The sequence below is a fragment of the Microcaecilia unicolor genome, chromosome 10 (genome assembly GCF_901765095.1).
Source record: "Microcaecilia unicolor chromosome 10, aMicUni1.1, whole genome shotgun sequence".
In the NCBI taxonomy this organism is placed as follows: Eukaryota; Metazoa; Chordata; class Amphibia; order Gymnophiona; family Siphonopidae; genus Microcaecilia; species Microcaecilia unicolor.
In genome coordinates this window covers 139,947,144-139,974,904 of record NC_044040.1, presented here as the reverse complement: position 1 = coordinate 139,974,904, position 27,761 = coordinate 139,947,144, and the positions used below count along the sequence as shown (strand labels likewise).

Below are 27,761 nucleotides of genomic sequence, written 5' to 3'. Positions count from 1 at the left end.
CTCTGCACACTACAGCCCCCTTGACCTACTTTGAAAAGCCCTTGTGGCCTCTTTGGGGGGAGAGGCAGGAAAGAACCCCACTCTTTCTTTCCCTCTGCTGCTTCTCTACCTGGCACCCCTGTTTCTTTTTAATAGCTGCTGAGACTTCCTGCGACAGTCTTGTGGGTCGGAAATCATTTTAGCAGTGGTACCAGGCAGAGCAGCGCAGTGGCCAGGAAAAAGCAGAGTTCTTTTCTGCCCTAGTCATTAATGCTACAAGGCTAGTGTACCTCTGTATCGAAACCAGTCATTTATGCTAATGTCTTTAATTATCTGATTGTTTATATTTCTGTAAATACTTTTCTATGTCAACGTGTACAGTGAAGTTACTTAGTACTGTGTATGCCAGTAAAGTTGTTTGTTGTTGAATACTGTCTGTCCTCTGGTGAATTCTGGGGTGTAAAGGGGTTAGGGAGCTACTGTCTCTTTTGATACCAGCCATTCATGCTTTAACAGGCACAAGTCCCAGAACCCTGATTTCAGGTACAGAAGAGCTCATTCCCACAAAACCAAACTCCAAAAACCAAAAATCTAAAAGTGTGCTGGGGCTTGTGTCATGCACAGCATAAACAGTCGTTATCGCAAAAACTACCTCAAATAATGCAGCATCTTCATTATTTGGCTCAGACTCACCCAAAATGTGTTCTCCGTTAGTGTGATTGGCATGGATCCCCTAGCCCCACCAGCCGAAGACCTCCTCCCCGCTGAACGAACTTGTTTCTTGGGTGACTGTCTCACTGTCCCTGAGCCACTGCTTCCAGCCCCCTGTGCATGCTCAGCAGCAGCTCGGGGACTGTGTCAGCAGCTGCCCAAGAAGTAAGTTTGTTCAGCGAGGAGGAAGTCTTCTGCTAGCGGAGCTTGGGGATCCCCACCAGTACAGGTATTTTGTTTTCTTTGGAGAGGGGCGCTGTTAGGGGAGAGGGCAGAAATTATGTTTGGGTATTTCCTTTAGTTGGGGGAGTGGAGATGAAATTTTTAGCTCACCCACTTTGGTCTCGTGCTTGCCCTAAATTGACTGTCTGGTTATGTCACTGATGTGACACTTCCTTTTAAGAAGAACCAGCACAGCACTAAAAGCAGCTAAGCTTTCCTAGCTAGATATCTTTATATCTTTATACTTGCTCAGCTTGTTAGAACTTAGGCTGATTTTCTACATGTGTTTTTATTCTTTGTTACCAAATATATAGCTTACCTCGTCTAACTCTCTTTTTTTTATACGATGAAAAAAATAAAATCCTCTCACTGCTAGAGCTGAATGCAACTAAGAGTGGTACTTGTCAGTTATCCAGATCTGCCTCTTTTCCTTTGTTGTGTTCTTACACTAAGATCCCCAATTTGCATAGAACATAGAGATCAGATTTGAGACATCTAAGTCGGGACATAATCGATTCCAGTGCAATTTTAGAAAAGGATCCTTTTCTAAAATACTTGCAGGACTGCATGTATATGTATAGTGGGAATAGCCATTTTACAAATATGCACATTTAAAATATGAACAGCATGGACCTAGCAGCTTCCACATGGAAATAACAATGACACCTACTATCTATATGCTACCAAAAATTCATAAATCCCTCCATCATCCCCAAGGAAGACCCATTGTTTCGGCCATTGGCTCTATTTTGGAACCTCTCTCAGTGTTTGTGGACACCTTTTTGAGACCATTTATTCCTCAAGTCAAATCATATGCCCGCAACTCTTCACATATAATCAGTCTGCTTGATGAATCTGATGGAGACACTACAGACATTATTTTAGTAACCTTCAATTTGGAAGCATTATATACAAATATTCCTCAAGAAGAAGCTCTCAAGATCATCAATGATGTCTTGAATGATAGAACAAGCAATGTCAGAATTCAGTTTGCATTCATTGTACAACTTGCTACAATAGCCCTTAAAGAAATGTTTTTCTGTTTTCAGGGTAGGTTTTACAAACAGATTAAGGGAACAGCCATGGGGGCCTCCATGGCTCCCGATATTGCTATACTTTATGTAGCATACTTTGAATATCTGTATTTAGAAGCATACCCTTTCCAGGAAGAAGTGAGATTCTGGAGGAGGTATATCGATGACATTCTAGTATTGTGGAAAGATGATATCAACAAATTACAAGAATTCCACAACTGGTTGAACAGTTTAGATACAAACCTACGGTTCACCATGCACTACAACCTCAAGGAAATTCCATTTCTCAATATCCTTATTAAGAAGAACATCTACGGTTTCACCACAACTATTTATAGAAAACCAATGGACAGAAACCAATTTCTTCATTTTGAAAGTTTTCACAATAGAAACCTAAAGCAAAATCTACAATATTCTCAGTTCCTCCATCTGAGAAGACTGTGTAGTGACTATACAGAGTTTAACAAAGAGGTCACACCTATGGCGAAAAGATTTATAGATCGAGGTTATCCCACACATTATGTCACTAAGGGAATTCAAAAAGCAAGAGCAGCAGAAAGAGGATCTCTCTTGATGAAACGTGTAGATCGACAACAGCCTGATATTGTGTGTGCAATAAGATTCTCTAACCTTTCGGGGGAATATTCAAAAATTATGAGGAGACACTGGCACATATTGGAAAGACATTGCTTCTTCAAAGATAAAAAACTGACCATTGCCTATACTCGAGGTAAAAACATCAAAGAAATGATAGTTCATTTTGGCTGTTATGATTCTGTTAGAATTCTGCTAGTCAGACAGGGGAATGCTTGGAACCGCTCCTGATTGGTCCATCAGGGGTTGAGCTGATGTCAGTCTGATCTACTTAAGCTCACCTGTCCCTACAACCCCTGCTTTGGCGTTACTTCAATTCTGCTGAAGTCTTTCCTTTGCTCTGTCTGAGCTATTAGCTCTGTGCTTGCGTGGAGTTATTTCTGTTGCTCTGTCTCTGTCTGCCGGCTGCTGCCTGCGTGTGTCTAATTACCTCTCTCACTACAGCTGGGTTTCTCTGTTTGACTGTGGTGCTGTGTGGTGAGTTCCTACCTCATTCTGTTCCAGTTGTTTGTTTTGCTTCCCTTTCCTTCGGAGTTCCCTTTGTGCCATGTTTCTTTTCTGCTTGGCAGGTCCTGCCCTTCTAGCAGACTCGGGACCCTTTTGTTTCTCTCTGTGGGGGGGTTGTTTGTTTGTTTGCTCTTTCATTGTACTCCCGATTAACCTGTTGTCTGCAGTGTTCCCTGCCTCTGGTTGCTGAGCTTGGTTTAACCCTTTGTTTGCAGAGCTTCTCTGCTTCTGGCAGTTGTCTGTTTACTGCAGTCTTCCCTTTGTGACTGTTTCAGTCCTTTCTTTGCTGTACTATCTCCTGCATTACAGAGCACTGTCCCTTTCTGTGCTGGGTGTGTGTGTTAGGCTCCACACTCCATTTTGCGGACTTTTCCCTTCCCTGTCTGCTGAGGGTCTCTGCCTACAGTATCTTATATTACAGTCTCTCACCTTCTTTGTGTGTGGTGGGCTATGGCTTGACGTGTTTCTGTGTATGCTTCCCTTTCTTCTTGATTGCCAGCACCGAGGGTGTTGCTGGTGCTCCGGTCCCCCTCTTTCTCCCCTCCCTAAGTATGAGTCATTTCCAGTTAGGCCGTGAGGCCCGCATGCTTGAATTCTGAGTGAATTGGTTCCCGAAAGGCCATGAGGCCCGCCTGATTGCCCTATCTTTCCTTTTCTGGAGGTGCAAGTTGGTTGCTGCGTGTGTGTACAGGGCTTGGTAGCTGGGGTAATGTGTACTCGGTACTCGGCCCACCCTCGGCCTTGGCCTAACCCCTATACTAGGCCTCGGCCGGGGTCCGGGCTCACAACCAGACTAACATTGACTCTGCTGACAAACAAAACAGCAGTGTCTCCCATGCTAGGCCAACATCCTTGTGGATCATGCTCAGTGTGCTCATCATCATTGCTGTGACCAGCTTCATTCATCCACGAATGTGAAAGGTTTACCCACTTAAACATAATTCAGATTGCAACACATCAGGAGTGGTTTACATTATCCTCTGCCCATGTGACCTGATTTATGTTGGTAAAACCCTCAGAAAGATCAAAACCAGAATGATTGAACACATCAGCACCAATGGTGCAGCATTGTATTGACTTTTCACACACTTTTCATGATTTGAAATTCCTGGTTTTTAAGATAGTAAGGTTACCCTGGTGTGGAGGGAATCTAGACAATATGTTATTGAAACAAGAGCAGAAAACCATTTTCAAATTAAATACTGTCTTACCTGTAGGACTGAATGTGGAATTAGACCTCAGTATTCCTATGAACATGTTTTTGAACTAGTGTCTACGCTTATTACATGACAGTAATAATCTGCGATTCACTTATTGCCAACTAAATTTATATGTATTATGTTCTCATTAGCCTTTCATTGTCATTTTCAGTAATATTTGCCTATTGTTAATGTTAATGATGATAAACATTAGCTATGTAATTGTGAAACCCTCCTCTTACAATAAGATTACATTTTGTTTTGATATACATATTTTTAAACTAGTGATAGGAGTGTACTACCGTCCGCCTGGCCAGGACGAACAGACGGATGCGGAAATGTTAAAGGAAATCAGGGACGCAAACAAACTGGGCAACACAATAATAATAGGGGATTTCAATTACCCGCATATAGACTGGGTTAATGTAACATCTGTACACGCAAGGGACATAAGATTTCTTGATGAAATCAAGGACAGCTTCATGGAACAGCTAGTTCAGGAGCCGACAAGAGAAGGAAAAATACTAGACTTAGTCCTTAGTGGTGCTCATGATCTAGTGCAGGGGGTAACGATACGAGGGCCGCTTGATAACAGTGATCATAATATGATCGGTTTTGATATTGGCATTGAAGGAAGTGAAACTAGGAAATCAAGTACGCTAGCGTTTAACTATAGAAAAGGTGATTACGACAAAATGAGAAAAATGGTGAAAAAAGGACTGAAAGGAGCAGCTCGCAGAGTAAAAAACTTGCATCAGGCGTGGATGCTGTTTAAAAACACCATCCTGGAGGTTCAGGACAAATATATTCCACGTATTAGAAAAAAGGGAAAAAAGACTAAACGTCAGCCGGCGTGGCTAAACAGTAAGATAAAGGAAATCATTAGAGCCAAAAAACAATCCTTCAGAAAGTGGAGAAGAGAACCAACTGAAAGTAACAGGATAGATCATAAGGAATGCCAAGCCAAATGCAAAGCGGAGATAAGGAGGGCAAAAAAGGACTTTGAGAAGAAATTAGCGTTGGAAGCAAAAATACATAGTAAAAATTTTTTAGATACATTAAAAGCAGGAAACCGGCCAAAGAGTCGGTTGGGCCGCTGGACGAAAATGGTGTTAAAGGGGCGAACAGGAGGACAAAGCCGTAGCGGAGAAATTAAATGAATTCTTTGCTTCGGTCTTCACCGAGGAGGATTTGGGGGGGACACCGGTGCCGGAAAGAATATTTGAAGCGGGGGAGTCGGAGAAACTAAACAAATTCTCTGTAACCTTGGAGGATGTAATGGGTCAGTTCAGCAAGCTGAAGAGTAGTAAATCACCGGGACCTGATGGTATTCATCCCAGAGTATTAATAGAACTAAAAATGAACTTGCGGAGCTACTGTTAGAAATATGCAATCTGTCCCTAAAATCGAGTGTAGTACCGGAAGACTGGAGGGATGCCAATGTTACTCCGATTTTTAAGAAGGGTTCCAGAGGAGATCCGGGAAATTATAGACCGGTGAGTCTGACGTCGGTGCCGGGCAAGATGGTGGAGGCTATTATTAAGAATAAAATTGCAGAGCATATACAAAAACATGGACTGATGAGACAAAGTCAGCACGGATTTAGTGAAGGGAAGTCTTGCCTCACCAATCTAATGCATTTTTTTGAGGGGGTAAGCAAACATGTGGACAATGGGGAGCCGGTTGATATTGTATATCTGGATTTTCAGAAGGCGTTTGACAAAGTGCCGCACGAAAGACTCCTGAAGAAATTGCAGAGTCATGGAATCGGAGGTAGGGTATTATTATGGATTAAGAACTGGTTGAAAGATAGGAAGCAGAGAGTAGGATTGCGTGGCCAGTATTCTCAGTGGAGGAGGGTAGTTAGTGGGGTCCCGCAGGGGTCTGTGCTGGGTCCGTTGCTTTTTAATGTATTTATAAATGACCTAGAGATGGGAATAACTAGTGAGGTAATTAAATTCGCCGATGACACAAAATTATTCAGGGTCGTCAAGTCGCAGGAGGAATGTGAACGATTACAGGAGGACCTTGCGAGACTGGGAGAATGGGCGTGCAAGTGGCAGATGAAGTTCAATGTTGACAAGTGCAAAGTGATGCATGTGGGTAAGAGGAACCCGAATTATAGCTACGTCTTGCAAGGTTCCGCGTTAGGAGTTACGGATCAAGAAAGGGATCTGGGTGTCGTCGTCGATGATACGCTGAAACCTTCTGCTCAGTGTGCTGCTGCGGCTAGGAAAGCGAATAGAATGTTGGGTGTTATTAGGAAGGGTATGGAGTCCAGGTGTGCGGATGTTATAATGCCGTTGTATCGCTCCATGGTGCGACCGCACCTGGAGTATTGTGTTCAGTACTGGTCTCCGTATCTCAAAAAAGATATAGTAGAATTGGAAAAGGTACAGCGAAGGGCGACGAAAATGATAGTGGGGATGGGACGACTTTCCTATGAAGAGAGGCTGAGAAGGCTAGGGCTTTTCAGCTTGGAGAAGAGACGGCTGAGGGGAGATATGATAGAAGTGTATAAAATAATGAGTGGAATGGATCGGGTGGATGTGAAGCGACTGTTCACGCTATCCAAAAATACTAGGACTAGAGGGCATGAGTTGAAGCTACAGTGTGGTAAATTTAAAACGAATCGGAGAAAATTTTTCTTCACCCAACGTGTAATTAGACTCTGGAATTCGTTGCCGGAGAACGTGGTACGGGCGGTTAGCTTGACGGAGTTTAAAAAGGGGTTAGATAGATTCCTAAAGGACAAGTCCATAGACCGCTATTAAATGGACTTGGAAAAATTCCGCATTTTTAGGTATAACTTGTCTGGAATGTTTTTACGTTTGGGGAGTGTGCCAGGTGCCCTTGACCTGGATTGGCCACTGTCGGTGACAGGATGCTGGGCTAGATGGACCTTTGGTCTTTCCCAGTATGGCACTACTTATGTACTTATGTACTTATTCATGTTTTTATTGTTATGTTCATTTTAAATTTGGTTTCAGTTTGCGGAATTTAGAATATTTATGATGATGTTCATTTACAGCCCTGTTTTAATCATAGGAAAATGATATCTTTTCAGGACACATACACAATAATTTGTTAAGAGTGTCTTCAAAAGTAATTTTTTTTCATTGATTTACATGATCATATTTTAGAACTATAATTCACTTATTACATATACATACACATCAAACACTCACCAATAAGATTTTTATCACACTTCCCCTTCTGGATTCACCATTTTTACACCCGTTTTTTTAAATATATCGTGTACACAGCATACACATATTTTTGTTTTTATTTGTTTTCTTTCCATAAAATCTACCATTCTTCAGAGGTTGATTCTGTTGCTATACAATCTATGGAGTATGTTACAAGCACGTTTTCTTGGTAAAGCAGAACTTTTTGATGTTCATTCAGTTTATTTAGATTAGACATACCAAAATCTAGTTTCAGTATAATAAGTAGGGCTACGCGCATGCACTGTTTGTTTGGTGGTTCTTTTGAACTACAAGTTAAGCTGTTGAAAGCACCAATGTAATCTGCCTGATAATCGGCAAGTAAGTACTTTAGATTGTAGTCTTTTAAACTTTTTACTGGTTGACATAGAGGGGCATTTTCGATAGAACGTCTAAATCAAAATTTGGATGTTTTACAAAAACGTCCAAATTCTGAACAGGAAAGAAGGTCATTTTTGAAAAAGATAGACGTCTATCTTTTGTGTTTGAAAATGCTATGGACATCTTGTGATTTGGATGGCCTTTTTTTTTAAATCTATTTTCAAACAAAAGACATCCAAACGGAAGGCATCCAAAACAGAGGAGGAATGGCTTAATGGTTAGTGCAGTGGGCTTTGATCTTGGCAACATGAGTTCAATTTCCACTGCTGCTTCTTGTGGCTTTGGGCAAGTCAAACGCAGAAGGGGCATTTTGAATATGACATCTAAGTCTGAATTTGGACGTTTTTTGTAAAACATCCAAAATCAGAACAGGAAAGGTCATTTTCTACAAAAAAAAAAAAAGTCTCTCTTTTCCTTTTGAAAATGCTGTTTGGAAAAATGTTTTGTGATTTGGATGTTTTATTTTTGGTCCATTTTCAAACAAATACATCCAAATGCAAACATACAAAATACACAAGAAAATCCACAATAAAGTGAAACCATTCACTTGTTCTAAGTGTGTTAAAAGCTTTGGTTGTAATGTAAATCTCAAAGTGCATCAGAAAGTTCACACGGCTGGTTTTGTTCAGTCCCAGAGTAGTGCTGACCACACCAGATTGCTCTGCCATGTAATACATTTTGCTCGGTCACAGGATTATCCCATACTGTCTGTTTCCCTAGATGCGGAAAAGGCCTTTGACCGAGTAGACTGGAAATATCTATTTATAGTGCTTAAGAAATTTGGTTTCCCTGATCCTTATGTACATATGGTACAGCTACTCTATGCTCACCCTTCAGCTCGTATAGTGGCTAATGGTGACATCTCTGATTCTTTTGTTCTGCATAGAGGTACTAGGCAGGGTTGCCCCATCTCCCCCTTGCTATTTAATTTGGCCCTTGAGCCTCTCCTAGTGGCTATCCGGCAGTCAGTTGATGTTGCTGGTATTCATCTCAGCTCGGAGGAGTTCAAGCTTTCCGCTTATGTGGATGACATTCTGTTATATCTCACCAACCCTCAGTCATCCCTGAAAGCCCTTTTTGCTCTCATATCTAGCTTCTCAGAGGTTTCTGGTTATAAAGTTAATTGGGAGAAAACAGAAATGATGCCTCTAAACGACAGCTGTACACCATTTACTGCTCCTGAATTGCCCTGTAAATGGATCTCCTCATCTATGAAGTACCTAGGTGTTTTCTTTGATAGAGACCTCACCAACACCATTAAACTTAACTCCGACAAGGTAATCTCTCAGGTCGAGGCTGCACTGGTGACTTGGTCCCCTTTGTACCTCACTTGGTGGGGACGGTTGGATACCATTAAAATGATGATAGTTCCTAAGGTCACATATACGTTGAGTATGATCCCTCTTTTATTTCCTAGTGCCTTTTATAGGCGGCTGGAAAGGATGCTTTCCAACTTCTTGTGGAATTTTAGGTTGCCCAGAATTTCACTGAGCAAGCTTAAACTTCCAAAAAGGCATGGAGGTGTGAAATTTCCTGATATCCTGCTTTATCATAAAGCCTTTATTATGAGGCAGGGCATGGAATGGCTCACTTCTGTAGGTGTCTGTTCCCCGCCCAGGTGGTTGGTCTTTGAGCAAGCCCTTCTTGGCCCGTTGCAGCACTCCCATCTCCTGGGTATGCGTCTTCCCAGGGGCCTCGTGTCTAATCCGCTCATCCATGCAACCTTTAAATTACTGGTGTCCCTTGATAAATTAATGGATATCCCTTGGTCTGCTACGCCTTTCACCCCTATTTGGAATAACCCCAACTTTAAAATTGGCAAGCTGTGGGAATTGCTTTGGAAGTCCCTTTTCAGGTGCTCTAACTCTTCTACCACCACACAGTCTATGTACTTCTTTCTGCATAGATCTCTCTGGACGCCGTATAAGTTGCATGTTATTAACTCCTCTAGTCCAGCTGTCTGTTGGTCTTGCCACTCCCAAACGGGTACTCTCAGGCATCTTATATTTGAATGTGTGTGCCTTCACAAGTACTGGTCAGAAATCTGGTCCCAGCTGGTATCCATTTTTCCCCTCCCTGGTTCCATCTCTTATCAATTTGTGATTCTTCGGGAACAGTCCTTTGGGGGTCAGTTAACTCCTAGTGAGGGGGCTCTTGTTAGTGCCATGGTCTCTGGCATTGAAGGTGATCTTCTCTCACTGGATGTCCTTACATCAGGCCACTTATCAGGAATGGTGGAACTCATTGCTCCAAATGTACAAATTCGAATTACATCTGGCGAAGAAATCTTCTCGCTTCGCTTCCTATTGGGAAAAATGGCTGCCACTGGTGTCCTATTTTGCTTCGGTACAGAGATAAACACTGAGGTTGATGTATTTTGTAGCCTATGCATGCTCCATGTCTGAATTTGTATCCTCCAGCACCCCCCCCCCTCTTTTTTTTTTTACTTCTCCACCTCCTCTTTCTTCCCTCCTTTTCTTAATGTGTTTCTAGTTGTGGATAGTTGTTTTTTGAATGTGAGCTCCAGTTTTGCCATGTTTGTAACTGTTGTTTGTTGAACTGTGGTGCGCTCTTGCTTGTATTGTATTATGATAAAATCCAATAAAAGATATTAAATATAAAATAAAAATGAAAGAAAACATAAAAAAAAAAGAAAGTCCACACGGGAGAGAAACCATTTGCATGTATAGAGTCTGATAAAAGCTTTGGTCAGAAGGTAAACCTCACAATGCACCAGAGAATACACACAGAAGTGAAACCATTTACGTGTCCTGAGAGTGGTAAAAGCTTTGGTTGGAAAGAAAGCCTCACATTGCATCAGAGAATCCACACAGGGATGAAACCATTTACATGCACTGAGGAGGTAAAAGCTTCAGTTGTATTGGGACAGGTAATTAAGGAATGTACACTCTTGCTATGAAGTATGGAAAAATAGCACTCTGGTATTTAGATATATGTAATGAGACCTCTTTTTCATCTATAGATCTGAATTCAAAACCCAAATCTAATGATAAACAATAGACACAAAGATCAGATGTTATTAAAAAAATAGAAAGCTTGGCATCAGGTAGAATAGTGGAAAAGTGATATCCCAGGAAAGCAATAGGGCCTCCTTGGGGGCACTGCAGTGGACTTTATAAAATGCTCCCAGGTAAACATCTCACCATTGCTCATTTGCCTTGTCTGCTGAGCCCCCCAAAACCCACTACCCCCAACTGTACACCACTACCATAGCCCTTACAGGTGAAGGGAGCACCAATATGTGGGTAGAGTGGGTTTCTGGTGGGTTTTGAAGGGTCTCACAGTTTCCCTCCACGTGTAACAAGTAGGGGGAGGTAGAAGCCTGGGTCCACTTGTCTGCAGTGCACTGCACCACTACTATATTACTCCAGGGACCTGCATGCTATTCTAATTGACCTGAATATAACATCTGAGGCTGGCATAGAGGCTGGCAAGTAATATTTTTAATCACATCTTTTTTGGGGTAGGGAGGCGGATAGTGACCACTGGGGGAGTAAGGGGAGGCGGTCCCCGATTCCCTCCAGTGGTCATCTGGTCATTTGGGGCACCTTTTGTGTGTAGTAGAGGAGTAGCCTAGTGGTTAGTGCAGTAGACTTTGATCCTGGGGAAGTGGGTTTAATTCCCACTGCAACTATTCATTATAAAAATAGGTCTAGCTCAAAACGTCAACGTTTTAGTCTTGGGCGTCTTTGTTTTGTTCCATTATTGCTGAAAGACGTCCAAGTCTTAGGAACACCCAAGTCCCGCCTTGAACACACCCCTGGCATGCCTTCTTGAGATTTAGACGTCCTTCTGACGGACTTCAGAGAAAAATGTCTAAAAAGAGGTTTGAAAATACTGATTTGGACATTTTTGTGAGATAAACGTCCAAATGCAGACTTATGTCACTTTTTGAATGTTTTCTCTTTTGAAAATGAACACACAATAAGAACTGCTGTCAAAGAAAAATGACTATTGGTAGCAAATCATATACCTCAATAGCGGAAAAAGCCTCAGAAAGCTTCCAGGTCTTGAATTGATCTGAAGAAGCTATGTCGGGTCAAAAGACCCTGCTTTCATCATAGGCACAAAAAACCGCTACTGCTTAAACTATTTATCTTAGTAGTGGGTGCTTCATAGATTGCGTGAAACGCTGAATTCTTCTCTCTCTACAAGTGCGGGGCCGACGATGGCCAGCGTTTCGCAAGGCTGCTTCAGGGCCTCTAACGCACTGTCTAAGGGAAGAAATATTCACATTAAAGAAAGCACTACAGTTAAATCATAACTTAGAAAATCATAAAAAGTCACACACATACTTGGAAGAGATGTCAGCTCAAAATAGTACGCTCTCCTATTGACTCACGGACAGGTCAAAATGGCTGCTTTATAAAAAAATCTGATGTCAGACGCTGTCAAAGTCAAACGCCAATAGGAAAGCTCTAAAAAAAGTGACTCCACTCAACCCGATGATTTAAACCTGTCGGGTGCAGGGAATGTAATCTAATATCCATTTTTGCTCACATTGTAGCAGAAACCTGATAATCTCCCACCTCTTTTGGTTTGATACATGGATTGAAGCACCACACATCTCAAATCCTCAAAGGAGTGTTGATGAATATTACAATGCAATCGCTAACGGCAGCCCAGTCCGTTTGGTCCGAATAGAGCTTTTATGCTCACTCAATCATTGTGGTTAACATCCTCGTCGTCTGCCCCACATATATCTTATTACAAGGACATTGCAGATAATAAACTACCCCGCTTGATCTACAGTTGGTGTATTGTTTTAATACATAGATCTTGTCATCAGGGGGATTCGTGAACACATGGGTCTCGTCCATAATCGAACAATAGTTACAGGCACCGCATCTCCAATGGCCATTCATATTGTCAGGGGGTCCAGCAATAGATGACAAACTTGGTAAAACTGCTGGACATAATGTTCTTTTAAATTTAAACTCCTACTATATGCCAACCTCAATTTAGCGTTCTCAAAGCCTGGTAATGTATTGATTAAAGTCCAATGTTTCTTCAAAGTCTTCACTATTTAGGGGAGTCCATACTATATTGAGAAACATAAGTATGTAATCATCTGAAACATTCAACCTGTCAGTCCTCGGGGTCAGCAACAACTCTCTAGTGTTCCATCTAGCCCTTTTATAGGCCTTCCGTAATATATATATTCAGGATAGCCTCTCTTCGCTAATCTCTGTGAAAGTCTTTTGGATTGTACTTTAAACTCATCATCCGTGGAACATATACGCCGATGTCTTAGAAACTGAGAGAAAGGTAAGTTGTCTTTAAAGGTCTTGGATAACAACTATCATAATTTTAAAAAGTATTCCTATCAGTCAATTTATGGAATACAGTAGTGTTAATCTCTCCATTCGTGTTAGTGATCAATACATCCAAAAATGAAATTTGCGTAGCATTCATCTGTGCTGTGAACTTAATCCGTGGATGACTTCTATTTAAGACAGACACAAACTGCAGAAGTTGATCTTCATCGCCAGTCCATAATAGGAAGATATCATCAATAAATCTGACCCAAAGGGCCACGTGCTGATAAAGCTCGGTTGTATAGATGAATTTCTGCTCGAATGCCCTCATATATAGATTTGCCACTGATGGTGCCATGGTTGCTCCCATGGCAACACCTAACACTTGCTGGAACAGTTGATCATTAAACAAGAAAAAGTTTTTCTTCATCGCTAGTTCCGCTAACGCTAAGATAAAGGATGTAGGGAACCGACTAGGTTCTCGTTCTTCTAAGAACATTTCGATCACCTCAAGGGCTTCATCTTGTGGTATAACTGTATATAAAGAGGACACATCTAAAGTAACCATAATCTACCACTTACTTTTCCATTGTATAGGTTCTAATAATTGTAGAAAGTGGGTGGTGTCCTTTATGTAAGATGCCCCACTTTTTACAAAAGGTTGCAAAAAACAATCAACAAACATCGAGAGAGGTTCTAATAATGAGCCTCTACTCGATATGATAGGTCTACCTGGCAGATCGATAAGTCTCTTATGAATTTTAGGCAACGTGTAGATAACAGGTATCTTAGGATTCATCATGTTCAAAAAATGAAATTCTTTCTGTGTCAAGATCCCTATCGCATTAGGCTTTCCTTTGTTATTCTCAAGATATGCTCTTGAAGCTGAGGCGTGGGATCTTCTGGCAAAGGCAAATAAGCTGTGGACACTTGTAATTGAGCCAGAATTCTGCTGTATACTGAAGACGATTTAAAATCACAATGGCCCCACCCTTATCTCGCTCTCTAATAATAATTTCTTTGTTATTTTTAAGGACTCCAAAGCATCCTTCTCACTTCTTGTTAGATTACCTCTAGAGTTTCTGCATGGAGCTCGTTCGAATTCTTCGAACTCTTGAAGAACTAATGTACGAAAAGCAGAAAGAATAGGATGTAACGGTCCAGGGGGGAGCCATTTCGATTCTCTTTTGGAGGTCCAAAATGAGCACTTTTGTAAAATGTATGTGTCTTTGAGCTGGTGTAAAACCCAATGGGCCCAATATTTAGCTTGTAAGCCCCTCACAGCCATGGGCTGAACTAACCCCAGATATTCAATGCAGGGGCATGCACAGCTCCTAGCACTGAATATACAGATAAGTACAGTCCTCGAAAGTTATCGGGGTACCGGCCAATATTCAGAACAGTGCACATAAGGTTAGGACAGCCTTTTTGCTATCCTAAATTTAAGGTCTTACTTAACTGGTTAGCTGACCTGAAGATTGCCGCTAACCAGCTAATTAATGGCCCTGCCCTAAGCTCTTTCCCACAGACTGTCCCTAACCTGGCTAGGTAGCAGTGATATTCAGCAGCACTACCCGATTAAATGCCACTGAAAATCAGCAGCCGACCAGCTCAGCGGTGTTTAACTTGGCAGGAACCTTTCTTGCCCAGTTGAACCCCTTTGAATATTAACTCCAATATAGATATTTTTCACCGTGCACGTGATTAGTCTTACACATACCATGAACCCTTGAAATCTCTTTGGTGTAGATTTACAAGTACGTGTGATTATTTATGTATAAATGCTGTTACTTACATATAGATATCAGTGGAGTAGTCACAGGGGGCCTTGGAGGCTTGGGGCCCTCAAAGTCTGCTGGTTTTTTTTTGTTACATTTGTACCCCGCGCTTTCCCACTCATGGCAGGCTCAATGCGGCTTACATGGGGCAATGGAGGGTAAGTGACTTGCCCAGAGTCACAAGGAGCTGCCTGTGCCTGCAGTGGGAATTGAACTCAGTTCCTCAGTTCCCCAGGACCAAAGTCCACCACCCCCAGTGGCGTAGCTACGTGGGGCCTGAGGGGGCAGGGGCCCCCGCAGATTCACCCCAGGACCCCCCTCCCGGCGAACCCGCCCCCGCCAGCCGCCTACCTTTACTTTTGCTGGCGGGGGATCCCACTCCCCGCCAGCCGACGTCTTCTCAGTCCTTCCTGCACTTCAATTTGTTTGCTGACGTCCTGCACGTAATTATACGTGCAGGACGTCAGACTCAGAGAACAGTTTCTGTTCTCTGAGTCTGACGTACTGCACGTACAACGTGCAGGACGTCAGCAAACAAATTGAAGAGCGGGAAGCGACTAAGAAGAAGACGTCGGCTGGCGGGAGTGGGATCCCCCGCCAGCAAAAGTAAGGTAGGATGCAGCGGCGGCGGGTTCGCGGCGGGAGGGGGGGCGGCAATGTCGGCGGTGGGGGGGCGGCGCCGGGGGGAGGGCTAAAAATGTGCCCCCCTCCCCCCGGGCTCGGACCCCTCTCCCACGGAAGGCTGGCTACGCCCCTGCACCACCCTAACCACTAGGCCACTCCTCCACTGGCGGGGTCCCCAAGCCCCACAGCAGAAGTTTTCCTGCGGCAATATTCACTACTGTGCTGCCTGCCCTGCTTCCCCCTCCCTTGCACACCTGCTCAGTTTTAATAAAATTGAGCATGCACACCGGGGCAGGAAAGCAGGGCAGGCAGTGCGGCACCATGTATCACCACAGGAAGGTTTCTGCTGGCGGGGCTTGCGGACCCCCACCAGCCCAGGTATGTGGGGTTGTGGTGGGGGCAGAGAGCAGCAGGGGTGGTACCCGCACTTTGGGCTCATCCCCCCCAAAAAAATCAACGTCTGGCTATGCCTCTGATGGATATATTTCTAAAATAATGGCCTAAACTGCATTGCCACTTAAAATCTGTAGCACCCTACCCTTTACCTACCTTCCTAAGAGTCTGTATTCTTATTCAGTCTTCCTGGAACACATTAGCAACTTCTAATTTGTTATAATAGATTTATAATGGCTGATTGGAGTGATATAAAACAGCTATAATAAAAAAAACTATCAAAATAACTTTATTCAGTGCAATAATTAAGAATCTCATACTCAGTCAGACCAAAGGTTCATCAAGCCCAGAATCCTGTTCTAACAGTGGCCTATTCAGGTCACAAGTACCTGGCATGATCCCAAATAGTAACTAGAGTCCAATGGGGTATATATTCAGCCTGCAGTCAGCGGGTTTTTTTTTTAAATCTGTTTATTGGCATGGCATTAGACATGCAAGAGTACGAAAACCACAAACGTATTACAGACTTGAGCATACACATTTCTGTTATGGAAGAACTGCCAAACGTACATATTTAAATTTTTACTCCCCCCCCCCCCCATTCCCAATCCCCTCCCCCCCCCCCCGGATCCCCTTTGATCCCAAACCGCCCCTCCCCTCCCTCAACAATTCAAGATTCTGCTTTTTGCAGTAGGAGTGAGTGTATCCCAGAATGGTGACCAAATTTTACAAAACTGGTCTCCCCTAAAGGGAGCCAAGTCATTGATCCCCCGCTTTTCTAACGAACAACATTGCATCATCGCCCAACGCCAGTGTAGGGTGCAGGGGGCCTCCCGATTGAGCCATCTCTGCAGGATGGTTCTTTTCCCCATTAGCACTGCTCTCTTCAAAAAGGCTTGTAGGCCCGCCGGTTTGTGCCCCTGTACTAAGAAAACATCAAATAATTGCCCAGGGGTTGGTTTCCAACACACCTTCCACATAATCGACACTTGCCGGCCCAGTGCCGACCAAAATGCTGCCCTTGGCAATGCCAAAACATGTGGCCAAGGGAGGCCCCCCACCGGCACACTTAGGACAATCATCTGTCTCTCTCAGGGATGCTCTGAAGGCCCTGTGAGGCAAAATGTGTAAATCGGAGGATGAATTTATAGTTCAGCTCCCACCAGGCTGTGTTCTCATTCACTTTGTGGATGGACTTTAAAACAGTTCATAACTTGTGGTTCCACTCGCCATTTCAATTCCTGGCTCCATAGGACGCAAATTGAAGTAGTATCCAATGATTCTAGAGAATCCCGTAGGCAGGTATGGAAATATTTCAGTGGGGTTCTTTGCTGTGCCTCCAAGTCCAATAGTTCATCCTGCCTCTCCATACTCCCTGTCTTAGGGAATCAGCCGGCAACGACCGGATATAGTGTTTCATTTGAAAATAAGCAAAGGTATCGCCCTGTTCTAGACCAAATTCTTCACATAGGTCTGAAAAGATTTAATAGTCCCCCTGCTCTGTTACCACCTGGAATAAATATTGAATCCCCCGGGCAGTCCATCTTCTCAGTAAGCGGGACGACCCCTCCCTCCGGGAATGCTGGATTACCCCCGAATTGGCAGTAAGGGCGACACTGAATTATCCCACTTGTAGGTTCTACTGAGCCATTGCCACACTCTGCGCAGGGGTTGCAAGATGTATTTGTAAGGTCCCAGGCCGGTTAACTGATCTGATGGTGCATGCAGCCAATTTGCAAAGTGGAGGGGTTCCATCAGTGTGGTTTCGATCCTTGTACATGAAAAAAATTCCGTGGAGCGGAACCAGTCTGATAGATGTCATAAGCTACTCGCCATGGAGAGAAGTTTCAAATCTAAAAGCCCTAGTCCCCCCTTCTCCCTTGATCTCATGAGTTTATGATCCCAATGCATGCTCTCTTCCCTTGCCATAAGAACCGGTTAAGCTGTCTCTGGAGCCATTTATCCTCCTTATAACCCAGTGCGAGCGGGAGCATTTGTAAAATGTACGTCCACCTGGGGAACAATATCATGTTAAATAAAGCTATTCTGCCATGTAGCGAAAGTGGTAGTTCCCGCCACCCCGTAAAGTAGTTGACAGATTTTCTTCAAGGGCCCCAAATTTATCGAGTACAGCGAGCTAGATCTGACGGGATGAGCACACCCAAGTATCTAACCACCCCCCTCGGCCCATTGGAATGGGAAATCTCCCAACCAGTCTTCTCTAACTGCCAGCTGAACCGGCAGCGCTAGCAACTTTTGTAGATTTAAGGTCAGCCCAGAGAAAAACCCAAACTCCTCTATAACTTCTAGCAGGTGGGGGACCGAGAGGGTAGGCTGTGTGAGGGTCAGGAAGAGATCGTCTGCAAAAGCTAACACCCTGGTCTCAATCACACGAAGCACCACTCCTTTAATGTCCTGGTCTCGTAGTATAGAGCGTAAAAGTGGCTCCAGATATAATAAGAACAGAGATGGGGTTAGGGGACACCCCTGCCTAGTACCCCTTGCCACCACAAAGGGATCAGAACGAAGTCCATTCACCAATACCCGTGCCATGGTGCCCTTATAGAGTGTCTCCAGGGCGGCCAGAAACCTTCCTCCTACCCCTATATAGTCTAAGACTTGGAAGAGGTAGTCCCAGTTAACCTTGTCGAAGGCCCTGGCCGCATCTAGACTCACCAACAGCAGGGGGTAACCAGTAGCCTGACCATAGGCCGTCACTAGTAGCACTTTCCGCATATGGGTAACCGCATGGCGGCCCCTCACAAACCCTACCTGATGTTCTCCCACTAAAGATGGGATATGGGCCGCCAGGCGGTTTGCCAATACCCTGGCCAAAATCTTTATGTCCACATTGAGTAAAGAGATGGGCCTATAAGATTCTATCTGATCTTTCGGTTTGCCGGGTTTGGGAATCAGTGTGATAAGGGCCTCGTTCTCCTCCCCTGGAAAGAAACCCCTCTCTATTACCTCATCATAATAGGCCACCAGGGGACTACATAACTGAGGTGCCAGAAGTTGAAGTACTCATTTGAGAACCCATCCATTCCTGGGGAAGAGCCCAGTGTCAAAGTTTTAATAACCCTCTGCACCTCTATTCCCTGAATTGGGGCTGAAAGCGCTTGTCGTGCCTCTGCCCTCAGTTTCGGCATTCCTGATTCTTTCAAGTAATCCCAGGTCGAGGGTCCCGATTCACGGTTACCTATGGCGTACATGCCCTCGAAAAAAGCGTAGAATCCCTCCAGAATCCCTTGTGGAGTGGAAGCCCTCATCCCCCTCTGATCAACTATCATGGAATAAACTGGCATGAGGTACAGGATTTGCAACCCTTGCGAGCAGTCTCCCCATCTTGTTGCCAAAACGTTGAAACCTTAGACAGCCCACTAATAATTGTCTCTGGGCTTGCTCGTGCAAGAGTGAGTTAAGAGCCACCAAAGTGGCATCCATCTTATCTTTATTTACTCTCGAGGGGAATGAGATATGTCTCTTCTTTGCTAACTTATACTCCCTTTCTAAGTGCAGTACCCCAGCGGCCAACCTCTTGGTCCTAGCTATTTAATAAGCAATCACCTCCCCCCGCATGACAGCCTTGGAAGCCTCCCAGAATATAATGGAGGAGTCGCATGAATCAGCATTTGTGTCTACATAAAATTGCCATTTTGCCTGCAGGTGTTCTAAGAGATGTTTATCCTGGTAGAGGTATGAGGGAAATCGCCACGGCCGGACCCCGGAAATGCCCCCAGTCAAGTCCAGAACTAGCCAGATCATAGCATGATTTGATACTGCCATTGGGCCCAGCTCAGCCTCTCTGACCCTGAAAAACCATTCCTGTGAAATCAATGTATAGTCGATTCTCGACCAAGACTGGTGAACTTTGGATTGATGGGTATAGTCTCTAGCTGTGGGGTTATACACTTGCCAAGGGTCCACCAAGTGTAGTTGACTGCATAGGGCCGGTAGTCCCCTCCCGCTCCCCAGCCCCGGAATTGCCCTAGGGGAGGACCTATCCAATGCAGGGTTAAATACCTGTTTGAAGTCCCCCGCCAGATCCAGGGGGCGTCAGTATATTGTAGCCCTAAGGAGGTAAGTGTATGAAAGAAGCAGGGACTATAATCATTGGGAGCGTATACCCCACATAAATAGAACCTCTGCCCTTGGTAGTTAATTTGGAGTAAGACTATAAGACCCTCTGAGTCTTTGTAAACTAATTCAGTCTGGCAGGGGAGTCCCTTTTTGATCAAGATAACCACCCCACTTTTCCTGCTCCCTGAGGAGGAGAAAAAACACTCCCCTACCCATTGTTGTTTAAGTTTTTGATGTTCTATATCCGTAATTTTAGTCTCTTGAAGACATGCTATGGTGGCGCCCTTACGCCTCAGCTGGGTCAGGATTTTATATCGTTTCACCGGGGACGTAATGCCAGAGACATTCCAAGATACGATTTTTACCTGGGAGTGATCAGCCAGGTAGTTTGGCTCTATGAGTTAAAGCAATAAATCCATTGCTTTGATCACCCCCAGAGGCCAGCCCCTCCTCCGGGGGATCCAATCGCAAGTCAGAGCAGGGGATTGCCCTAAATTCCAATAATCCCCAATCAGTGTCACCTTTTTAGTGCCCAAACACACGTACACTTCCACCGCACTCTCATAAATCCAAAAAACCCTCCTCCCAATCCTCCCCCTCCCCCCATGCACTCCCCTCCCCCACCCTTCCTACCTTGCTCACCCCTTCTCCCCCGAATCCTCCCTCCCCTTCCTACTCCCCAATCCCCTGTGAACACACATTTATAGAGTCACCTAAATGTTGAGAAAACTGGACCCCTATAATCAAATTACATGAGAACCCTTCTCACAATATCCCAGCATAACTGAATACAGCCTACCAAACAGTGGTATCAGACTTACAACGCTTAAGAACTAAGTCCGAACTGTTCATCTCTCTTGAGGTTCTTCAGTGTTATTATTTCCTTTTCTTTCAAGACCCCCCACAATCTCTCTAGCAGCGGAGGCAGAGGTAAAGGAGTTCCAGCGTCCATTCTGCTTAATTTTCAAAACAGCGGGGTATATCAGCATGAACTGAATGTTCAGATCGTGTAGACGGCTGCACGTGGGGGTAAAAGCTTTGCGCTTCTCTTGCAACGCGGCGGAATAATCTTGGTATATGCGGACTGCGCTGCCTTTAAACTTCGTAGCCTCTCGTTTCATGCAGTAGCCATCAAAATTTCCACTTTGTGAGGTAGGTAAAATTATGTATCATACCTGATAATTTTCTTTCCATTAATCATAGCTGATCAATCCATAGACTGGTGGGTTGTGTCCCTCTACCAGCAGGTGGAGATAGAGAGCAATCCTTTTGCCTCCCTATATGTGGTCATGTGCTGCCGGAAACTCCTCAGTATGTCGATATCCAAGCTCCATCCACAGGACTCAGCACTTAGAGAATTACACCCACAAAGGGACACTCTGCCCAGCTCACCACCGCCGAAACGGGGGAGGGGAATTAACCCAGCTCATCCCCACACAAGTGGTGGAGGGGAATCCGTCCAGCTCATCCCCGCGGAGCGGGGGAGGGACACCACACCCGCCGATGCGGGGGGATCTGGCTATCCTGCAACCGCAACCGCGGGAGGAGCTGACTGACCCTAACACCGCCGAAGTGGGAGGGGTACAAAGCTGCCCTACTGCCGCACGAAGCGGGAGGGAGCGCCGGCAGAATTTAAGTCTCAATCCAGCCCCGTAAAACGGAGGGGAGAGGAATGCAGCAGCTCACTGTAACACAAATTCGTCTCAACTCTTGAAGAATCCATTGAAAACTTGAACACGAAGTCCTCCTGAACAGGAACTGATGGACTAAACTTGAACCTGCAATGCAACCAGAATATAAACAATACAGATATCTGGGAGGGGCTATGGATTGATCAGCTATGATTAATGGAAAGAAAATTATCAGGTATGATACATAATTTTACCTTCCATATCATCATGCTGATCAATCCATAGACTGGTGGGATGTACCGAAGCAGTACTCACCCAGGGCGGGACATAGAAATCCCTGACCGCAACACTGAAGCTCCAAACCGGGCCTCCGCCCGAGCAGCCACAGTCAAGCGGTAATGCCTGGAGAAGGTATGGGCCGATGCCCAAGTTGCCGCCTTGCAAATCTCTTCCAAGGAGACGGACCCGGCCTCTGCCATCGAGGCCGCCTGAGCTCTAGTGGAGTGAGCCTTCAGCTGGATAGGCGGCACCTTCCCCGCGGCCACATAAGCCGCTGCAATGGCTTCCTTGACCCATCTTGCCACTGTATGCTTAGCAGCCTGCAGACCCTTACGAGGACCTGCAAACAGGACAAACAGATGATCCGACTTCCGGAAATCATTGGTCACTTCCAAGTATCTGATGATGACTCGTCTCACATCCAGATATTTGAGAGCAGAGTATTCCTCTGGGTAGTCCTCCCTACGAAAGGAAGGGAGACAGAGCTGCTGATTCACATGGAAGCGAGAACAATCTTGGGCAGAAGGAAGGCCACTGTGCGAATAGAAACTCCTGCCTCAGTGAACTGCAGAAAGGGCTCTCGACATGAGAGTGCCTGGAGCTCGGAAACTCTTCTGGCTGAAGTGATAGCCACCAAAAAGACTGCTTTCAACATCAGGTCTTTCAGAGATGCCCTTGACAAGGGTTCAAAAGGCGGCTTCTGCAAGGCTCTTAGCACCAGGTTGAGATTCCACACAGGCACCACTGAGTGCAGAGGAGGGCGCAGGTGATTAACTCCCTTGAGAAAGCGCACCACATCTGGCTGCGAAGCCAGGGAAGCACCCTTCAGGCGGCCCTGAAGCAAGCCAGAGCCACTACCTGGACTTTAAGGGAACTGAGGCAACAGGCCTTTCTCCAGACCTTCTTGCAGGAACGCCAACACTGAAGAAATTGGAGCAGTGAAGGGAGAAAGTGAGCCTGCTTCACACCACGCTGCAAAGGTACGCCAAACCCTGGCGTAAGCAGTAGAAGTAGAGCGCTTCCTCGCTCTTAGCATAGTGGCGATGACCTTGTCTGAGAAGCCCTTCTTTCTCAGACGCTGCCGCTCAATAGCCAGGCCGTAAGACCAAAGGGGGAGGGATCCTCCATCACCACGGGACCCTGATGCAACAGGCCCTGCTCCACTGGCAGCCGCAGAGGATCGTCCACTGAGAGCCTGATCAAGTCCGCATACCAGGGACGTCTGGGCCAGTCCGGACCCACCAGGATTATCCGGCCCGGATGCTTTGCCACCCGGTCTAGCACCCTGCCCAACATGGGCCAGGGCGGGAACACATAGAGAAGCTCCTGTGTCGGCCACTGTTGGAGAAGAGCATCTACTCCCAGGGATCGAGGGTCCCGTCCTCTGCTGAAAAAAGCGCGGCACTTGGCAATTGGCCGATGACGCCATCAGATCTAGGCTCGGCTGTCCCCAGCGCTTCGTGATGTCCAAGAACGCCTGAGCAGATAGCTGCCACTCTCCGGGATCCAAGGTATGGCGACTGAGAAAGTCCGCCTTGACATTTATGACTCCGGCAACGTGGGCCGCTGACAGCTGTTCCAGGTTCGCTTCCGCCCACTGGCATAGATTCATGGCCTCCTTGGCTAGAGGGGCGCTCTTGGTACCTCCCTGGCGGTTGACATAGGACACAGCCGTGGCATTGTCCGACAGGACCCGTACTGGCTTCAACGCCAGTACCGGGATGAACTCCAAAAGCGCCAACCGAATGGCTCTGAGTTCCAGGAGGTTGATAGACCACTTTGCCTCTGCAGGAGACCAGAGCCCCTGCGCTGTCCTTCCCAAGCAGTGGGCTCCCCAGCCCGACAAAGAGGCGTCCGTCGTGACGACAATCCACTCCGGGGTCACCAGAGGCATTCCTGCAGACAACTTGTCTGTCTGCAGCCACCAGCTCAGCGCCTTGCGCACTGCTGGGTCCAAGGGAAGGCGCACAGCATAATCCTCCGACACCGGAGTCCAGCGCTGCAGCAGAGAGTGTTGTAGTGGTCTCATATGAGCCCTGGCCCAGGGCACTACTTCCATCATGGCCGTCATAGAGCCCAACAGCTGCACATAGTCCCAAGCCAGAAGAGGAGAGGCTACTAGGAACTGGTCCACCTGAGCCTGAAGTTTGACAATCCGATTGTCTGGCAGGAACACTCTGCCCACTTGGGTGTCGAATCGAACTCCCAGATACTCCAGGGACTGAGTCGGGCGCAGCTGGCTCTTCTCCCAGTTGATGATCCACCCCAGGGAGCTCAAAAGAGCAATCACCCGGTCCACAGCTTTGCCGCACTCTGCATAAGAGGGGGCTCGGATCAACCAGTCGTCCAGATAAGGATGGACTTGTACTCCTTCCTTTCGCAGGAAGGCCGCGATGACCACCATTACTTTGGAGAAGGTCCGCGGAGCAGTAGCCAACCCGAAAGGGAGGGCGCTGAACTGGAAGTGTCGTCCCAGGACTGCAAAACGCAGAAAGCGTTGATGAGGAGGCCAGATGGGAATATGCAGGTACGCTTCCTTGATGTCCAAGGAAGCCAAGAACTCCCCTGCCTTCACTGCCGCTATAACAGAGCGGAGAGTCTCCATGCGAAAGTGCCGCACTTTCAAGGCCCGATTGACCCCTTTGAGGTCGAGGATAGGCCGGACAGAACCTCCTTTCTTTGGTACCACAAAGTAAATGGAGTAACGTCCCTTGCCAATCTGATTTTCTGGCACCGGAACGACCACACCCAGGTGTATCAGGTTGTTCAAGGTCTGCTGCACTGCCACAGCTTTGACCGGAGACTTGCAGGGAGAGAGTACAAACCCGTCTCTTAAGGGTCGGCAGAACTCTAGCTTGTAGCCGTCTCTGATGACTTCCAGAACCCAAGCGTCTGAAGTTACCCTGGTCCACTCGCCCAGAAACGAGGACAGGCGTCCTCCAATCTGCACTGGGCCATGGACCAGGGCCCCGTCATTGGGTACGAGACCCTGGGGGAGGACCGGAGGGCGCACCTCCGGGACGGCGGTCTCTGCAAAAGGAATGCTGCTTGGGGGAGAAGTTCCTTTTGAAGGAAGAGGGGGCAGAGGAGCCCGACTTGCCCGGGCGGTACCGACGGGCTTCCTGAAACCATCCTCTGGAGTTACCAGGGCGAGCACCACTGGCCCGAGCCCTGACCTCTGGTAACCTCTTGCCCTTAGACGTGCCGAGATCGGTCACAATTTTGTCCAGCTCGACCCCAAAGAGCGGCTTGCCTTTAAAAGGCAACTTAGCCAGGCGGGACTTAGATGCGTGGTCAGCAGACCAATGCTTCAGCCAAAGCCACCGCCACGCAGAGACTGTCTGAGCCATACCTTTAGCCGAGGCTCTCAAGACATCATACAGTAAGTCTGCCAAATAAGCCAGGCCCGATTCCAGGACCGGCCAGTCAGCCCTCAAGGAAGGATCCGAGGGGGAAGCCCGCTGCACAATCGTCAGGCACGCCCTGGCCACATAGGAGCCACAAACTGAGGCCTGCAAACTTAAAGCAGCCGCCTCGAAGGACGACCTTAAGGCCGCCTCCAATCTTCTGTCTTGGGCGTCCTTTAGGGCCGTGCCACCTTCCACCGGCAACGCCGTTTTCTTAGTCACCGCAGTGATTAAAGAATCCACGGTAGGCCAAAGAAAGGTCTCCCGTTCACTTTCAGGCAAAGGATAGAGGCGGGACATAGCCCTAGCCACTTTGAGGCTCGCTTCCGGGACATCCCATTGAGCCGAAATCAAGGTGCGCATGGCATCATGCACGTGGAAGGTTCTAGGCGGGCGCTTCGTCCCCAGCATAATGGCGGAGCCAACAGGGGCTGAGGGAGAGACGTCCTCTGGAGAGGAAATCTTCAAAATGCTCATGGCCTGCATTAACAGGTTGGGCAAGTCCTCTGAGCGAAAGATCCGCGCTGCAGAGGGGTCATCCGCTCCATCCGAGCGGGAATCCGTCTCCTCCAAGGAATCCCCAAAGGACCGTTGGGAGAACTCAGATACGCTGCTCTCATCTACATCAGAGGAGACAGAGTCCTCTAAGGCCTGGAAATCCACCCGAGGGCGTTTACTTCCGGGGGCCTCAATCCCTTTATCGGACAAGGGAGCAGGGGCAGCGTCTTGCATAAGGAAGGCCTGATGCAGCAGCAAAATAAACTCGGGGGAGAAACCCCCCAGACTGTGCACTTCAGCAGCCTGGGCCACAGCCCTAGACGCACCCTCAACCGGCGCTCGCAAGAGCGGGGGAGAAACATGCTGCGCATCCAAGATGGCGTCCGGCGCGACACTCCGCGAAGGAGCCGCGCGGGAAGAACGGCGCTTAACTTTAGCCGCTTTTCTGCCGTCGCCCAAATGAAGGGCGGCCATGGCATTAACGTCTCCCACCTCAAGGGCGGCCCAAGAAGAAGCCGTCCGAGCAGCGTGGCCAGCCAAGATGGCGGAGGCGAGCAGCGGGGGATGGGCGTTTATGGCGGGAAAAACTGCCGCACCGGAGGAAGAACCGGGACCCTGACCGGCCTCCAAACTGACACCCAACAAGGGCGAATCAGACTTTAAAACCCCCGCATCCCCGCTAGACGCGCACACGCGGTCCGGGGAGCGATTCTTTGCGCCCTCGCCCTCCGACGCCATCAGCCACGTGGAGATCAATCGGGGAACCCCCTGCCCGCTACAAAAAGGTAAAATTACCTGCTTTCCGCTCCGAGCTGTAACGACCTGGTGTCCCAGTGAGTAGCTGCAATAAACGTTTAAATAAACGTCGAAATAAACGCCCTTAAGGACGTCCCAAATTTTTTTTTTTTTTTTAAACGGAGCCAGCGGGAGGGAGGAGAAAAGGAGGGACCTGGCACCACCAGGTTTGCACTTGCTCAAGAAGAGCCCTCAACCCCAGGCACTCAACAAAACCTAAAAATTAGGCTTGGAGGCCTAGCCAGAGCTGCTGCTGTGTGTGACCACCACCTGCTGAGATAGAGAACATACTGAGGAGTTTCCGGCAGCACATGACCACATATAGGGAGGCAAAAGGATTGCTCTCTATCTCCACCTGCTGGTAGATGGACACAACCCACCAGTCTATGGATTGATCAGCATGATGATATGGAATTGTGGATTTTAATAATCACCGTGCACGGTCCTGTGCGGCCCTCTTGCGGCCTTCCAATTCTGTGAGCCCGCTCCAGGCTTAAAGTCTCCGCGTGATCAGAAAGTGTGAATTCGTTCTTCAGCCATTTTTCCATCTCTGTTAAGAGTATTTTGTCACCCACTGACTCTGGGATCCCTATGAGTCGTAGGTTCGATTGTCTTGACCTATTTTCCAGGTCATCTATTTTTGCGGAGAGGGAGGCAACAGTTGATTGAAGTTGTTTCAGCTCCGGGGAAGCCGCCCCCGCTGAGTCCTCCAAGTCGGAGACCCTTTGCTCTAACTCCCCGGTCCGACAGGTGAGATCTTGTTTGGCCTCTTCATATGTTGCGAGCTGGGTTAAGATTTTTTCCAAGCGCGGTTCCATAGCTGCTTCCACGGCGGTGGTGATTTGAGCCAGCTGCTCTTTTGTGAACCCCGCACTCCCGCTCAGCGGCCCTTTGCGCTCTGCTGGTTCTTCACCCGAGCGAGGTTTTTCCTTCTTTCACTTGGCGCTTCTGCTCGCCATCAGTTTTGGGAAAGATTCTACAAATTTGTCCATGTGGTCTCCTCTTCCCCAAGTAAGAAATAGCGCGTTGTTTTTCAAAAAAACGGGTCAGTGTCCGAGATTGGGCCCAGTTCCCTCAGAGAGAGCAAAGCACACGTCCTGCTCCCTCTGGCACATCACAGTCCCCGCAGTCAGCGGTTTTTAT

General features: G+C 46.8%; 1 protein-coding gene across 1 annotated transcript in view; it reads left to right on the top strand.

Moving 5' to 3' along the window:
- The window catches only part of CROCC2 (ciliary rootlet coiled-coil, rootletin family member 2), an 825,280-nt gene that overhangs the window by 27,293 nt on the left and 770,226 nt on the right, over positions 1-27,761 (top strand).